Source organism: Bos taurus, chromosome 4 (assembly GCF_002263795.3).
Source record: "Bos taurus isolate L1 Dominette 01449 registration number 42190680 breed Hereford chromosome 4, ARS-UCD2.0, whole genome shotgun sequence".
NCBI lineage: Eukaryota > Metazoa > Chordata > Mammalia > Artiodactyla > Bovidae > Bos > Bos taurus.
The window spans coordinates 119,768,014-119,783,952 of NC_037331.1; the positions used below are offsets into that span (position 1 = coordinate 119,768,014).

The 15,939-nt window shown below is 42.1% G+C and overlaps 1 pseudogene; it reads right to left on the reverse strand.

Annotated features, from left to right (window-relative positions):
- Positions 1-551: 551 nt before the first annotated feature.
- Positions 552-15,939, reverse strand: part of LOC100138518 (vacuolar protein sorting-associated protein 35-like) — a 38,852-nt pseudogene continuing 23,464 nt past the window's right edge.

Below are 15,939 nucleotides of genomic sequence, written 5' to 3' on the forward strand. Positions count from 1 at the left end.
TGGCAATTTGATCTCTGGTTCCTCTGCCTTTTCTAAAACCATCTTGAACATCTGGAAGTTCACAGTTCACAAACTGTTGAAGCCTGGCTTGGAGAATTTTGAGCATTACTTTGCTAGCATGTGAGATGAGTACAATTGTGTGGTAGTTTGAACATTCTTTGGCATTGCCGTTCTTTGGGATTGGAAAGAAAACTGACCTTTTCTAGTCCTGTGGCCACTGCTGAGTTTTCCAAATTTGCTGGCATATTGAGTGCAGCACTTTCACAGCATCATCTTTTAGGATTCCATCACCTCCACTAGCTTTGTTTGTAGTGATGCTTCCTAAGGCCCACTTGACTTCACACTCCAGGATGTCTGGCTCTAGGTGAATGATCACATCATTGTGATTATCTGGGTCATGAAGATGTTTTTTGTATAGTACTTCTGTGTATTCTTGCCAGCTCTTCTTAATATCTTCTGCTTCTATTAGGTCCATACCATTTCTGTCCTTTATTGTGCCCATCTTTGCATGAAGTGTTCCCTACTTTGCACAAAATGTTCTCTACAAGGCTCTACTTATCAGCAAAGCCCTCTGGGTCAGGGTCTTCTACAGGCTGATCTGGCTGATCCTGAATCAGTGTAGATATCAGATTCATTATGGACTCCACCTGGTCTTGAGAGACAATTTTGGTGTTATAATCCAGAACATTACTAAGCACATAACAACTCATGCTCTTTCTGGACTCATTGTCAAAGTTCTCAAAGAGTGGGTGAAAATATTTTAACTTCAAGGCTTAAAATATTGTTGTGTCAAGGGGTATCTTCAAAAGTCTGGTGAGCTTATGGTGAAACTGCACGACTGGTAGCAATATATTCATGGTTGAGTTTATTAAATATTTCCACTGTTGCTTCTAGAACTTTATCAACATAGCCACAAGGTCAGGATAACACTTCATAGTAAGGTTAATGAGAGAGACTTGTAAAGATGCAACACCCTCTGAAGGCATGTCTTGTCTAGACTGTAATACTGTAGCCACCTACTGTGAAAATACCTCAAAAGTTTAATATCTGTTGGGATTCCAGGTCCATCTTCATGGTGAGCAAATAAAGCGAATCTATCAATTAAAGAAATGATTATTTTTTTCACATTTACATATTGGTGTAACTCAGCACAAGCCCAAAGAAATGGATTCAAAGTCTGAAGGTGGAATTCTTCAGGGGAAAACCTGAATAATGTACTCCATAAGATATTCCTGATCCAAAGCATCTCTGCAGTTCACCACTTGCTCCAATATGCTGGTCAAAATAATCTGTAACATTGCACATTTACACCTTCCAGCTGACTAAGGTGCACCAAATTTCTTCCTGCTAAAATTCTCAGTTCTTGTCTTTCTTGTTCTCTTTTCTCTGTATCTCAGTTCTGTCACTGATGCTGCATTCAACCCCATAGCTTGTTCATATCTACAAAGTTGAGTAGTACAAAATCCATGGAATCACTGATATTACCAGTTGTTGCTTCATCTGTTGGCTCTCCTGCTTCAGGTAAGATATTTGTGGTACACTGAAGTAGATAATTTCAAAGAAATAGACCTCTCATGGGTATTGCACAACAGGGCACATTTCTACCAAATCTTTCAAAATATCTTTCCTGGACTGAGGAAATGACTTAACATATACAATTCTGAGAGGGTCAATTCCTAGGCAGGTTGATAAGAAGTCTGGGGTCCCCAAGGAGAGAGAGGTCTGGAATTCTCAAGGAGGAGGAAAGGAAAATGTTTTTTTCCCTCTACATTCGTTAGTCTTAGTCACATACAACGTTTTGATCTTTAAGCCTGGAACTGATGATTACACAACAAACAACTCAGTTTAAACTCTGTACTAAGGATTATGTAACAACAATGTATCCTGCTTGAGGACAGTTTCTCCTTCCTGAAAACCTCTGGCTAATCCTGTTAACTTAAAAATGTAAATTATAGGAGTGGGTCTAGTAAGATTTTTACAACCTCCAGACATTCTTTTGATTCATTGTAATAACTAATTAAAAAAGTATATAACTCCACTGCTAACCCTAGCAGGGGGGCACTCTTTCTACCCCCTTCTGATGCCTATGTCAGAAGCTTTCTCTATCTCCTTTATACTTTAATAAAACTTTATTACACAAAAGCTCTGAGTGATCAAGCCTCGTCTCTGGGCCCTGGATTGAGTTCTTCTCCTCCGGAGGCCAAGAATCCCAGCGCCTTTCATGATTCAGCAACAACCTTTCAGTTCCAGCTATGATCAACAGATAAAGCGTTGGGATGATGTTTCCAGCATACTGTACAAATTCATAGAGATCTGCCACTTTTCTGCCTTTAGCAAACGCATCTGTCAGGTAAACTTCCAAGCAGTGCAGTTCATCAGAGACAGCCGTATGAAGTTCACAGTAGCTCTTTAGTGATAACATAGAATCCTGGAGTTCACCAAGCATATTAGAAGCATGCCTCAGAGCATACATAAGCTTGTTCTTGTCCAGGAATGATTGGACCTTCACAGCCTGTATGGCTTCATCCAAGAGTTTCTCTGCTCATCCTGCAGTGTCTGCTGTGTTTTAAGCGTGGTGACTCCCCTAAGCCTGCAGCAAGCAACACCCATGCGGATCCTCCCGCTGTCCCACACTTCTTAAGGGAACTAGACAGTGTGGTAAAGTCAGGGCATCAACAATTACAGTGCTTTGAACATACAATTATCTTTCAGTAGTCACTGTTAGGTAGGTAGAATAGGGAAAAGGAGTCCAAAATGGTGATGGCTAAAAAAAAGGAAGGTCAAAGGAAGGTCCGAGGACCAGAGTGAAGACTCAGGCAGAACAAACAGCACTCCTGGCTAAGCCCAATTTGCATAGGGCAGACCCAGGTGGAGGAAAAACATATAAAAGGAGAAGCCAAAGTGCTTTCTCACGGACTGTCTCTCCCGCGTGCGTGTGCTCTTTTCTTTCTCTCTCTCTCACTCTCCTGCTATCTTCTAAATAAAATAGAGCTGTAACAGCTGATTTGGTTAGCTGTTTTGCCTAAGAGCTGTAGCATGGTTTGTCCAAGACCCAAGAGCTGTGACGCGCCTAGGGCCTTAATGTCCATTGCTCCAAATCTTTGTTGTGATGAGACAAAGAAATGAGGAACATACACTCGCATGACAGTCACGCTTCAAAAAAATAATTTACTACACATGTTGAACAAAACTTTTATTTCCTAATCATATATAAATATAAGTATATATACATAATAGGCACTGACTTTCATCTCCCAAATGGAATTGTCCTGATTAATAGAGATATAATATATAATTCTTACAATTTACCAAGTTAAATATTAATGGTTACAAAAGGCCCTTTCAACATATCTGGGTCTCAAAAATGCGCGCTTTGAAGAGATTCCTGGTTCTTGACAAGATGAAATAACAGAGATTATATTTACCATTAAGTCTGAAACAACCAAAAAGCAGCCAAATATATGAAACAATAATTTTAAGACACTGGAATCAAGCACTGAAGGACAGTGAGCACTGAAAGATGAGAAACAAACATAAGTTGCCCCAGCTCACCCGCCGGAGGGCAGGGAGGGGAACCCAGGCAGAAGCAGGGTGTCCCCCGGGGTTAAGGAGATGGAGCTGCGTGCTTGCCTTAGTGACTAGATAAATTAGCCATACTGAGCAAGAGAAAAGGCTGGAGATGCAAACTACCAGCATCGGGAATGAGAGAGGCGACCTTACTGCAGACTGTACTGATGGTAAAAGGAAAACAGGGAGGCATTTTGCATTACTTTATGCCAATAAATTGTACAACTTACATAAAAGGGACAAATTTCCCCCCAAAGGGTGGATTCTTTGGATGACAAAAAAGAAGTAGATTACCTGAACAGTCCTGAATAATGTACCTACTGATGAAACTGAATTTTTAGTGAACAAGCAAACAAAACCTTCTCACAATGGAGCCACCAAGCTCAGATGGCTTTTTTGGTGATTTCTATCAACTATTTCAGGAAGAAATTTTATTTTAAACCTTTTAAACAAAATAACTCTAGAAAAAAATTAAGGAAAGACCTTGTTTGACCTAAGGTTCTTAGGTGTGATATCAAAAGCATTGTCCATTAAAGAAAAAAGTGCATAAATTTAAGCTAATTAACATAAAACATTGCTGCTGTTTGAAGGATTATTAGGAGAATAAAAATAGAAGCCAGGGAGAAATTATTTGCAAGTCATGAACTTGTATCTAGGCTATATAATGAACATTCAAAGCTTAATAATAAAAAAACCAAACCCACCAACTACAAAATGGATGAAAGATTTGAACCACAGAAGAGATAAGAGTGGCAAGTGAACACATGAAAGCACATTCAACACCATTATTTATCCGTTAAACACAAAGTTAAACCACGGAAGGTTGGCTACAGATAAAAAGATCAGCCATAGCAAGTGTCAGTGAGGCTGCGAACAACCGCAACTCTCAGCGGGGGTGGCAGGCGGAAGGGGAGGGCAAAATAGCACAGCTGCTTTGGAAGACAATTGCAGAGTTTCTAAAAGATGAGCGTACAACTCCAGTGTGTTCAGTCATTCCACTCCTAGGAGTTTACAAGGAAAAATAAAAGCATATGTCAACACAGAGTCGTGCACGAATGCTCAGGACAGCGTCATACGTCACAGCCAGAACTGGAAGCACACACCCTCTATGAGTGCATGGGTAAACTGTGATACAGTCACACAAGGGGACGCTACTCAGCAACAAAGAGGAAAGAGGGCTGATACACGCTGGTAAAATGATGTCTTGATATAATCAGGCTGATGAGACAATCCAGACAAAAAGTGCACACACTGGATGATTCAACTGATATAAAATTCTAGAAAATGGAAACTACTGAATTGTGATGAAAGTGCTTGCCTGGGTACTGGAGGAGGGGAGGCCACCGGGGAAGAGGTTAAAGCCAGCAGGAAGACACTTTTGGCACTGATGGACACATTTACTATGATAATGAGTGGTGGTTTCCTGAGTGAATACAGATGTTAAAACATTAACTTGTACATATTTAATATGTGTATTTATTTTATGTCAATTATGGGGCTTCTGTGGTGGCTCAGATGGTAAAGAGTCAGCTTGCAGTGCAGGACGCTTGGGTTGGATCCCTGGGTTGGGAAGATCCTCTGAAGAAGGGAATGGCTGCCGGCTCCAGTATCTTGCCTGGAGAATTCCATGGACAGAGGAGCCTGGTGGGCCTCAGGCTCTATAGCCCTTTCTCTTGGTATCTTGTGAAAACTAGGGTTTGGAGACTAGGACCACAGTCTGTAGCATTGTTGAATGAAACTCAAAATCATGAAATCTTATGTTGGAATAGACCCAAGGACTTTGGTAGATCAATTTCCCAGTCAAACAGAAATTCTTTGTATATCATCTTAGGTTACAGGTACCTAGTATTTCCTTAGCCTATTTAATTCCAGAGCATTCATTATTTCATTGTTATTTGTTTGAAAATCTATATATTACGAAGAAATCTGCTTCCTCCGGACTTTTCTTTACAAGATATTGTGTTTGATGCCTACTGAATATATGGTATTTAGTGGTAGGGAAATAATAACTTGATCCCTTGGACAGTTTTTTTTAATTTTTATTTTTTGCTAGAAAGGGAACTTATAAACCACTTGCTCTACCCCTTATTTTACCTGCAGAAAAACTGACACTTAAAGTGTACACGGCCTGCCGTCTACACTCAAGGGCTTGGCCCAGTCCTCCTGTCAGTGTGCCCCAACAACTCTGTGCAAAACCTGCTTGTGTGATGGAAAAAGATAACTTGACCAACGCAGTCTAAACAGACGCTCTGTCATAAAATGCAGTCCATTCCAACCCCCTATTGTGGGACTGGAGTCACCCAGAGGTAGTCTTTATTCTATCCAGGAATATCTGACACCATGGTGTCTGACTTGTTTTCTTTTAAAATAATTTGTATATATGGAATCTTAGCAGTCATTTTATTATTGCTACACAATGAACTTAATAAAATAATTTGCCTCAGTTCAGTTCAGTCGCTCAGTCGTGTCCAGCTCTTTGCCACCCCACAGACTGCAGCAGGCCAGGATTCCCTGTCCATCACCGACTCCTGGAGTTTACCCAAACTCATGTGCATTGAGTTGGTGATGCCATCCAACCATCTCGTTCCCTGTTATCCCCTTCTCCTCCCACCTTCAATCTTTTCCAGAATCAGGGTCTTTTCTAATGAGTCAGTTCTTCACATCAGGTGGCCAAAGTATTGGAGTTTCAGCTTCAGCATCGGTCCTTCCAATGAATATTCAGGACTGATTTCTTTCAGGATGGACTGGTTGGATCTTCTTGTCATCCAAGGGACTCTCGAGAGTTTTCTCCAATACCACAGTTCAAAAGCATCAATTCTTCGGCACTCAGCTTTCTTTAGGGTCCAACTCTCACATCCATACATGAATACTGGAAAGACTAGATGGACCTTTGTTGGCAAAGTAATGTCTCTGCTTTTTAATATTCTGTCTAGGTTGGTCATAACTTTCCTTCCAAGAAGTAAGCATCTTTTAATTTTATGGCTGCAGTCACCATCTGTAGTGATTTTGGAGCCCCCAAAATAAAGTCTGACACTGTTTCCCCAACTATTTGCCATGAAGTGATGGGACCAGATGCCATGATCTTAGTTTTCTGAATGTTGAGCTTTAAACCAACTTTTTCACTCTACTCTTTCACTTTCCTCAAGAGGCTCTTTAGTTCTTCTTTCCTTTCTGCCATAAGGGTGACTTCATCTGCATATCTGAGGTTATTGGTATTTCTCCCGGCAATCTTGATTCCAGCTTGTGCTTATTCCAGCCCAGCATTTCTCATGATGTACTCTGCATGTAAGTTAAATAAGTAGGGTGATAATATACAGCCTTGACGTACTCCTTTTCCTATTTGGAACCAGTATGTTGTTCCATGTCCAATTCCAACTGTTCCTTCCTGACCTGCATATAGATTTCTCAACAGGCAGGTCAGGTGGTCTGGTATTCCCATCTCTTCAAAAAGTTCCACAGTTTTTTGTGATCCACACAGTCAAAAGCTTTGGCATAGTCAATAAAGCAGAAATAGATGTTTTTCTGGAACTCTCTTGCTTTTTGATGAATCAGCAGATGTTGGCAATTTGATCTCTGGTTCCTCTGTGTTTTCTAAAACCAGCTTAAACATCTGGAAGTTCACGGTTCTATAATTTGCATAGAAATAATTATAAAACTTACTATAAACAGAGCATTGTTATAAAAGTAGCTTTCCAAAGCCCCAACTACCAATCCCATCACTGAATTGCATATTTGAATGTTTTACTCATTTCAAAATATTCTGAACAAACATTGGGGCTTCCCCAGTTATTCCAAGTTAAAATTGTGATTTCCCTTAGCCAGAGACCCCTCAAGAATCTAAAGCATCACAGTGTCCTTGTGGACAGAAACACTGCCTCACATTTGCATGGTGTCTATAAAATGACCATTTTGCTTTATCCACATTGTGAATAGTTTTTGGCACCCAGACTAAAAGCATTTCTGAATGGTTTTAGAAGAATCTTTAAGCCATTGTGCCAGAAGGGCTATAAGACATTAAAGAAGAGATCTCACATAATTTCATGAAAAGTTATCTGCTACTAAATGCTCACTAATTCTATTTTAATATAAATATAATTTATAATTCTTAGGAGCTTAACTTGCAAAACAATAAGAATTGTGTAAGTCTTTGTCAGTTCTGTCCTGAATTAACTTTTCAAGTGTGTTTACTGTTTCATGAGATAGAGTAGATGAGCTCTCTTACAAATCAGATGTGCAGCATCCTATTACCATGGTGACATGCAGCCCATCCAGGACTGTCCACAGGCATCTGATGAGGTGTAAATTCACTTGCACTGATTGACTCTTCCCCAAGTATTTGGATAGAACTTGGCCTCCACAGGAGAGTTATATAGTGTTCTTTCCCATTAAAAATTCTGCTATTTTATGTTGTTTAGGCATGCCCAGCGGCCTAGGAAAAGTGAATGTAATATACTCCTTAACTAGCCAATTTAGCAGGAATGCTCTTTCAGAGAAATCACTCATGTCCAAAACTAAACTAATTTCCAAGATCTTTCATTTTGATAATCCAACCAAGCTCACTGGAGGTCTAAGCACATGGGGAAGAAGGAAAAGGCAAATACACTCACGGCAGGACTGTTTGTTCTCACTGATCCCAAAGGGGGTGACCGCTGGCACTTCCTGAAGGAAAACTCTGAGGAGCCTCAATCTGCCGTGGCAGACGTCAGCCCAGAGGAAAGGAGGTCGCCTGCCCCCGGAGGCGGAGTCTCAGTGGCCTCTCTGGGCAGAGGAGAGGGTCTTCCCTGCCCACCTTGGTCTCCACCTGTGTTTCTCTTTAATATCTCTGCAGGGATCCTTCCCAGCTTCCGACGTTTCTTTCAGATACACAGTGAGGAAGTGATACCCTGAGGGACTGCAATGCTGGCAACAGCTTTGATTCCTCTGGGGTTTCAGGTGTGAACAACACCAAACACTGTCGAGCAAATTTTTAAAAATTCTGAATGTGTGTCTCCCCTTTTCCCCTACTATTAGCACATTATGCTCAACTGTGAGCCTACCTGGTAAATTATATGACTCATGTTCTGCTTCCACTCAGTACTTTTGAAGCTTTTTGAAGATTATAAATGTGGTTAATACTCTGACATAACCAAAAATGTTTCTCAAGTTTTGTTTTTAAACAGTGATCTTTGCAGTGTTAAATTGTGTAATTCTGTTAAATTGTGAAGAGTATGTCTTTCAGCCCTAAGATCTTCCAAACTCAGACCAAAAGCTTCAAATGCAAAGCGAGGTCCAGTCTGATCGACATTTCGCTGGGACCGCAAATGGCAGGCAGTCCAGGAAGCAGGTATTTTCAACCTGAAAGTCATATTCAAACCAATCAAAAGAAAAGCCTTGAAGGGCTTAGTTTTAGGGACTTTTTCTAATTTGGAAATTCCTCTCCGGTATTGAAATAAGCATTAAGGTAAATAGAGAATTAGAAATTAAATTTTGAAATACATGATGGATTATGATTTGTAAATAATTAGTAACAAAAATTCTAGTAACCTAGCATTTTCATTCGGAGAAGGCAACGGTAACCCACTCCAGTACTCTTGCCTGGAAAATCCTATGGACAAAGGAGCCTGGTAGGCTGCAGTCCATGGGGTCACTAAGAGTCGGGCACGACTGAGCGATTTCACTTTCACTTTTCATTTTCATGCATTGGAGAAGGAAATGGCAACCCACTCCAGTGTTCTTGCCTGGAGAATCCCAGGGACAGAAGAGCCTAGTGGACTGCCATCTATGGGGTCACACAGAGTCGGACACGACTGAAGCAACTTAGCAGCAGCAGCAGCATTTTCATATTCACTAGGGAATGCATTGTTATTCTAGGAAACTCTGAACTGAAAAAATATTTTCTCTAAGTATTATTTATAAATATTTATGATGCTTTATGAATATTATCTTCCCTGGTGGCTCAGTTGGTAAAGAATCTGCCTACAATGCCTGAGACCCAGGTTCAATCCCTGGGTAGAGAAGATCCCCTGGAGAAGGACATGGCAACCCACTCCAGCATTCTTGCCTGGAGAATCCCATGGACAGAGGAGCCTGGTGGGCTACATTCCATGGGGTGGCAAAGGGTAGGACACGACTATCTGAGCATGTGGTTATTTATGTTGCGTGTGCCTGCGTTCTAAGTCGCTTCAGTTGTGTCTGACTCTTGTCAGCCCACCAGGCTCCTCTGATACATGTGTATGTGCAAATAGCAGATTCACCCACAATAGTAGTATCTTTATTTCATTGATTATTTCATTATAAACATACAAATAACAGATGAATGCTATATTTTATAAAGTCTCAAACAGTACAAGGGCGATATCTCCCTCGATGAGGAAAAACTGCTTTGTTTCTTTTTGTCAGTGCCACGTGGCTTATGGGATCTGAATTTCTTGACCAGGGATCGATCCCAGGTGACCGGGGTGAAAGTCCCAAGTCCTAACCACTGGACTGCCAGAGAATTTTCCAAAATTGCTTTTTTATGACCATAAACTTTCCACTTGCTGAACCTATCTTCCCATCAGCTCTGCTTTCTCCTGCCTTCATGCCCAGGGGCTGAGGCATCCTGGAGGGTGGATTTAGGTGCCCACCAGCAGCCAAGGGTGACTCTGGGGGAGCCAAGGTCCCCGAGTCCTTGTTTCTTGCTTGTGGGATCACTCTGCATCTGTTTCCTAGTGAGCTGGCTTCTGTCTAAGGACTTCTGACGTGCCCACTGCAGGTGAGGACATGGTGAGAGCATTGGCTATTTAGAAAACCATCCTCGGGCCCTTCTCCAAACACACACACTGCTGATGCACATCCTGAAATTATACCTCTAATCATTTAAGTACATATGTAATTAAACTATGTAGCACATTTCACATTATAAATTCCGTAAGTCTGGGAAAGACTGAGGGCAGGAGGAGAAGAGGACAGCAGAGGATGAGATGGTTGGATGGCATCACTGATTCAGTGGACATGAGTCTGAGCAAGCTCCAGGAGATGGTGAAGGACAGGGAAGCCAGAACTGAGTGCTGCAGCTCATGGGGCCACAGAGTCAGACACGACCTAGAGACTGAACAGCAATAACACACACACATGTAAAATAATACATAGAGCTATGTGCGTGTGTATATACAAATATGTGCATATGTAACTACATTCGCACAAAATGACAAAACATGACCAGTGTCTGTGTCTCTCCTGCTGTCTAGACCATGAGCTGCGTGTGTGCAGATCACAGCTCTTCTGCTCCGTAGCGTATCTCTGTGGCCTACAACAGTGCAGACGGCGCTCAGTGGGCAGCTGTTGAATGGGTTGTTTAGTGAGTGGATGGAGAGGGGATGAGAGGTTGTCTGTGGCAGGCAGCCTTCTTACGCACAGGCTGCACCTCGGCTGTTGTGAAGTCTGATATTAGAAAGTCCTTCCTCGCCCCAGGTTCTGTGGGTGGGCTTCTTCCATGTGCTGGGCCTTCATATTTGTAATGATAGCTGTCCTCTGAGCCCCAGCTACCCCGTAGGTAAGTGCAAACAGAATGAAGGCCGTAACACATGGGGTTTCCTGCTTCTAGTCATGCTGGGGGTGGGTTAAGTTGCTGATGGTATTTGGATCAAATTATTGCACTCATCTCACACACTCGTAAAGTAATGCTCCAAATTCTCCAAGCCAGGCTTCAGCAATACGTGAACCGTGAACCTCCAGATGTTCAAGCTGGTTTTAGAAAAGGCAGAGGAACCAGAAACCAAATTGCCAACATCCGCTGGATCATGGAAAAAGCAAGAGAGTTCCAGAAAAACATCTATTTCTGCTTTATTGACTATGCCAAAGCCTTTGACTGTGTGGATCACAACAAACTGTGGAAAATTCTGAAAGAGATGGAAATACCAGACCACCTGACCTGCCTCTTGAGAAATTTGTACGCAGGTCAGGAAGTAACAGTTAGAACTGGACATGGAACAAGAGACTGGTTCCAAATAGGAAAAGGAGTATGTCAAGGCTGTATATTGTCACCCTGCTTATTTAACTTATATGCAGAGTACATCATGAGAAACACTGGACTGGAAGAAACACAAGCTGGAATCACGATTGCCGGGAGAAATACCAATAATCTCAGATACGCAGACGACACCACCCTTATGGCAGAAAGTGAAGAGGAACTAAAAAGCCTCTTGATAAAAGTGAAAGTAGAGAGTGAAAAAGTTGGCTTAAAACTCAACATTCAGAAAACTAAGATCATGGCATCTGGTCCCATCACTTCATGGTAAATAGATAGGGAAACAGTGGAAAAAGTGTCAGACTTTATATTTTTTGGGCCCCAAAATCACAGCAGATGGTGACTGCAGCCATGAAATTAAAAGACGCTTACTCTTTGGAAAAAAAGTTATGACCAACCTAGATAGCATATTGAAAAGCAGAGACATTACTTTGCCAACAAAGGTCCGTCTAGTCAAGGCTATAGTTTCTCCAGTGGTCATGTATGGATGTGAGAGCTGGACTGTGAAGAAGGCTGAGCGCTGAAGAATTGATCCTTTTGAACTGTAGTGTTGGAGAAGACTCCTGAGAGTACCTTGGACTGCAAGGAGATCCAACCAGTCCATTCTGAAGGAGATCAGCCCTGGGATTTCTTTGGAAGGAATGATGCTAAAGCTGAAACTCCAGTACTTTGGCCACCTCATGCGAAGAGTTGACTCATTGGAAAAGACTCTGATGCTGGGAAGGATTGGGGGCAGGAGGAGAAGGGGACGACAGAGGATGAGATGGCTGGATGGCATCACTGACTCAATGGAAGTGAGTCTCAGTGAACTCCAGGAGTTGGTGATGGACAGGGAGGCCTGGTGTGCTGCGATTCATGGGGTCGCAAAGAGTCGGACATGACTGAGCAACTGAACTGAACTGAACTGATTTAATGCTGACTTTTCAAGACCAGGGAATGTACACACTGAGTGTTCTCTACGGTTCTGTGTGATGCTCTTGCATGTGGTGACATTTTTAGCCTTCGGAGGCATTTGTCTTGACTACACTGGGTCTTCTGTTCCTTCATATACATTTTAGAACTGATTTACTAAAGACCACCAAAAAGAAAAAACCCTCTCAGGATTGTGATTGGTATTGAATTAAATTTATAATTTATTTTTATGGAAAAGTTAATGATTTTGCCTTCCTATCCATGAACATAATGCATTTTGGGGTCCTTTTAATGAATTTTGAGTAAATTATATCATTTTTTCCATAAGAATTTTACACATAATTTGTTAGATTTATTCCTAGATAGCTCATAATTTTATTGCAATTATATCTGTAGCTCTTAGAAATTGCATTTAACTGTTGTTGGTGTTAAGAGAGGCAGTAAGTTCTATAAGATGTTGAGTGTAAGCCTGAGGTGTTTTTGAAAATCCTTATTAGGGTTCTAGTCTTTCTCTGAAAGACCGCCTCCACCTGTTCCTCTGCCTCTTAAGTGAGCACTAAAAATACCTCTTGGAATCAAAGTTAAAGAATGGGTACATGTTTTGGACTTAAAAACAGTGAAAATAATTTATGACCATGGCTATCGAATCTGAGAAAATAGTATAAATATGGAAATAGTAAAAACTTCTGGAGTTGCACACGTGTTCAAAGGCTGTGTTTTGGAATACAGCAGGGCCCTCGGGAGCAGCACAAGGAAAACTCTACTGTTTTTCAGTGACTGTCTCAGTTTCAAGTCACTTAAACTCACAGAACCGTCTTATTTATTGACACAATTGCAGCAAATTTAGAAAACAATATTCAGTAACTGGGCAAACTATGGAGAAAAGCAGATAACTTATATGCCTTTTGTCAGTTAGCAGCTGGTGTTTGAAACAGAAGCACTCACTTCCTGCAGCATATTATTGACTAAAAGTCAATAGATCTTGGCTGTTCAGTGGGTTCTGAGATACAGGTGCGTCCGGCTCTGCTCTAGCTGTCTCTCGATCTGCCGTGAGCTGGCTGGTGATGACTGAAGAGTGGAGGACAAGCCGCGCATCAAGCCTCTGGAACCGTCATCTCTGCTGCAGTCCTACTGGCCAGCAGGAGGCACTGGCCAAGCCCAGCACCAATGTGGATAAAGTACACCTGCTTTTAGCATAAGGAGCTGCAAAGGCCCTGGCAGAGAGCGTGCATTTAGAGGAGGCGGCAGTTTGGAGTCACAGTTCAATCCATCAGAGGGCATTTGTGATTTCTACTCTGGCAGTAGAATGCTATCGTACTCACTGTTGGTTTGAAGGCATATAGTCTCACCACTTCAGTGTTCTACTGATGGACAGGGGCAGGAACATGGGTACATTTTAACATTCATTTGGTTGAGTGATGTGCCTGTGCATTTGGCTGATTCCACAAGTCCTGTGGAGGCTCCATAAACAATTTTACTTGCTGTTTGCACAGTGAGAATAACCATCCACTTGATGTCTGAGCACTTTCTGCAGATGTAAGAGTTCTCACCAAGTGCACCATCTGACATGGTGTCTGAAGTTCTATCCTTTCTGGCCTCATTCTTTTGGATCTTAAACATTTGCAGATACTGCAAGTCTTTAGGTCCTAAGCTGCCGACACCCTGATGACAAGAAGCAGCTCTTGAGGAGCTAACGGCCCCGAGGGAGGCTGGGCTTCCTACTCTGTCTTGTCCTGGGTGGACCTGTCTCATTTCATCTTGAACAAGCACACCTTTTTCCAGAGAGCTGCTGTCTGTGGTGCGTACAAATCAATAGACCAGTATGAAGAATTGGGGTTTAAAAAATAATTGTGGATTCTTAATTGGAACAAGTGCTAGAAGGTGGCAAGGTCACTTACCTGGGAAACACACTAGCGGGTCCCACTGCGGAGAAGCTGCAGGATTCGTCCTGCGCAAGCACTGGTCTGAGCTGAATCATCATGTCACCCTTCCCATGACTTCACCACTCTCTGATGATGATAAAGGAAGCAGGATAGATTGAAATATCAGCAGCACTCATGAGGCACCACCGACGTGAACGAGATAATACCATCTCAAGACACTGCGCAGGGGAATTAAGAGAAGTCAGATGATTCCGCGTGGGCTGCGTCCAAGCTCAGTGGGACTATCAAGTCCTTCCAGATGTTAAGTGATTAATAAATAAAGCAAGTTTGACGGAGTCCAGGCTGTGACTGAGGAACTGGTAATTTGGCAGAGAATCTGGTTTCACATTATCACTTATGGATGTGATTTTTAAGTAACCTTGGAAAACACTTATGAGTTAAGCAACTCTTTATGCCCTTGAAAATTTTGTGCTGTTCTCAGTTGCCAGTGAGTGTGGGTGTGAGCAGAAGGTGGAGCTTGGGCTATGCGTGGAGTGGACGGGAAGTGGCAGATCTGAACAGTAGTGGAACTGACAGCACGCTCAACGAGGAAAGAGACTCTCTCTGTTCTAACAGATCTACATCACATTCTATTTAAAATCATCTTTTCAGTAGATTGCATTTCCCTGCTAAATTGTAAACTTTGTTTGCTTTGCTCAGAATCGTGTTCCCAGAGGCCAGCTCGGTTCCTGGAATACAGCAGCGTTTCTTGGGTGAGGAGCTGGGCACAAAGGCCAGGCGGAAGGCTCTGTCGTGGGCAGGCAAGGCGAAGTGGGGAGAGGGTCTTTCACATCTTCTCGGGTTCCCTTTCAACTCAGTCTTTCCTGAAGAGGCACAGGGCTGGGACGAATAACCATGGATATCCAATAAAAATAAGCGAGGAGATTGCTTCGGTCTGAGGGGACAGGAGCGGAGGTCTGGAAGTGGGGAACTGACTGCAGCAACTGCTCCTGGAGTGCTCGTCTGTTCTTAGGCTCTCGGTCACACACGTGCCCCCCCACCCCACGTGATGAGCCCTCTGACCTCGTATTTACTCACAGGGCAATCACCCTTCACTCCCCAGATCACCCAAGCACCCAGGTTACAGCACAATATGGTAAAGTTACCCCTGTAATCCAAGTCAGCAGGAGTTTGAAGGAGTTCTTGTTTTAACTCAGGGAACCCAGAAAGCTTTTGCAGTCCAACCAAAATCTTAAATAGTTTAACTGATTGCTTCTCTGCCTTAGTTTTAAAAGTATAACATATTTGAATTGTACTTTATTTTTGAGAAATAGTTTTATTCACTAAAGAGAATTTTTATGTGCTTTAGCAAAAGAACATTTACACAAAACACAAATCCTGACTGTATTTCTCAAACTTATAAAACAATGTGCCACTTTGACAAATGCCACAATTTATGAACTTTCTTAATGATGTTTTACATTTCCAAACTAACAACATAACTAAAAACAAATCAAAGCAGGAGACAATGCAACTCATTTTCCCCCAAACATTCTCTCTTACTCCTTTGAGAAGTCTGCATTGTATGATTTGACCCCTAGCAAACCTGTG